This window comes from Oncorhynchus masou, unplaced genomic scaffold, assembly GCF_036934945.1.
Source record: "Oncorhynchus masou masou isolate Uvic2021 unplaced genomic scaffold, UVic_Omas_1.1 unplaced_scaffold_2403, whole genome shotgun sequence".
Classification (NCBI taxonomy): Eukaryota; Metazoa; Chordata; class Actinopteri; order Salmoniformes; family Salmonidae; genus Oncorhynchus; species Oncorhynchus masou.
Window position 1 is genome coordinate 53678 of NW_027008858.1, and position 2276 is coordinate 55953.

At 42.0% G+C, this 2276-nt stretch overlaps 1 pseudogene; it reads right to left on the minus strand.

Annotated features, from left to right (window-relative positions):
* Positions 1–313: 313 nt before the first annotated feature.
* Positions 314–2276, minus strand: part of LOC135533488 (zinc finger protein 501-like) — a 9827-nt pseudogene continuing 7864 nt past the window's right edge.

Genomic DNA, 2276 nt, shown 5'->3' on the forward strand with positions numbered 1-2276 from the left:
CCAGTCTCTTGACAACAAGGTTGATGAAATCCGAGCAAGGGTAGCATTCCAGAGGGACATCAGAGACTGTAACGTTCTGTGCTTCACGGAAACATGGCTCACTAGAGAGACGCTATCTGAGGCGGTGCAGCTAGCTAACTGGTTACTTATCAACCTATTGTGTGTATTGAACATTCATATTAAACAGCCTTATCTATAGAGTAGCACCACCACCCATCAGCCCGTTCTCTTCTTGATGTCAAAGCTGCAGTGTATTGTAGCTATAGGAGTTTATGATTAATAATCCTATTTCAAGACACACATCACATCCAAATATCACTTCATTATCTGTAGTGCTGGAGGAATGACACACCCAGATAAACACACACAAAGAGTTTAAAAAAAGGACAGTTTAAAAGAAGGAACCTGATCTTCTTTATATTCAAACTGACAGACTCCATATTCACTTCATGTTTTCTAATAAAAACAAACAAATATATGTTTGAGTATACCCTGTACCATTTAATTTCATCTGGTAAAGACAGGTAAACACATTGTCAGTCAACAATATAAGACAACAGGAGCACTGTGTACGTTCTCTGATGAATTTGAAGTCAATGTGATGTGAAATATCAATATACACGCTAAGAGAAGTAATTTCTTTCTCCTGTGTGGATTCTCTCATGATGTTTAAGTGACTTATGAGTAATATGTTTTCCCAGTCTGAGCTTTTCTAAGCCTTCTCCTCTGTGTGCAGTCTAATGTGTTCTTTCAGGCTTCCTAAATGGGCAAAAGCTTTGCAACCTGGGCGGAGTGGTAAGGCTTCTGCCCTGTGTCTATTCTCATGCTTTTTCATGTTTCCTCTCTGGTTGAAACACTTTCCACACTGGGAGCAGTGGTAAGGCTTCTCTCCTGTGTGTATTCTCTCATGTTGTTTCAGCTCCCCCGAACAGACGAAACACTTTCCACATTGGGAGCAGTGGTAAGGCTTCTCTCCTGTGTGTATTCTCTCATGTCGTTTCAGATCCCCTGAATGGATAAAACACTTCCCACATTGGGAGCAGTGGTAAGGCTTCTCTCCTGTATGTATTCTCTCATGTTGTTTCAGCTCCCCCGACCGGTTGAAACACTTTCCACATTGGGAGCAATGGTAAGGCTTCTCTCCTGTGTGTATTCTCTCATGAGCTTTCAGGTTTGCTTTCCGGTTGAAAATCTTTCCACACTGGGTGCAGTGGTAAGGCTTCTCTCCTGTGTGTATTCTGTCATGTTGTTTCAGCTCCCTCGACCGGTTGAAACACTTTCCACATTGGGAGCAGCGGTAAGGCTTCTCTCCTGTGTGTATTCTCTCATGTTGTTTCAGCTCCCCCGACTGGTTGAAACACTTTCCACATTGGGAGCAGTGGTAAGGCTTCTCTCCTGTGTGTATTCTCTCATGAGCTTTCAGGTTTACTCTCTGGTTGAAACACTTTCCACATTGGGAGCAGTGGTAAGGCTTCTCTCCTGTGTGTATTCTCTCATGAGCTTTCAGGTGTGCTTTCCGGTTGAAACTCTTTCCACACTGGGAGCAGTGGTAAGGCTTCTCTCCTGTGTGTATTCTCTCATGAGCTTTCAGGTTTACTCTCTGGTTGAAACACTTTCCACATTGGGAGCAGTGGTAAGGGTTCTCTCCTGTGTGTATTCTCTCATGAGCTTTCAGGTCACATAACCGGTTACAACTCTTTCCACAGTGGGAGCAGTGGTGTCGTCTTGCTAGTTTGGACGTCCCTGGCTCTGGTTCCTCCGAGTCTGGCCTTTCTCCTGCCAAAGACAGTGTTATTTTTAAATAGAGACCCGAATGAAACCACATGATAAAACAACCTTGCTACGAGGGTAAATCCTAAATCAGATCTCTCAATAACCAGAGGCCAGTTTTAACAATCTTAGTGTGATTTTAAAACAAATGTAGAGCTTCCTGGTAATTACTGATATGTTTACATTACTTATTTTATTCATCCTGTTTTACAAGTCAGAACACAAAAACCTGGACAGTTCTAGGACACTGAAGACACAGACGTCGCTGGATTCCAATTGAACAGGTGGTTCTAAATATATAACTTTCATAGCTGTATGATACAGAATGTGACCTACACACTTCCTTAAACATAAAATAACTAAAGAAGTAATTTTGTGTGGAAGTCCAAAACTTGTTTTTACGTCGAAGATACAAAGCACATCAGTAACATCACCCCGTTGTTGAAAGGGTTCGACACATGCTGTTTAAATGGACTAATTTCTTATTTAGACATTCACAGATTTTC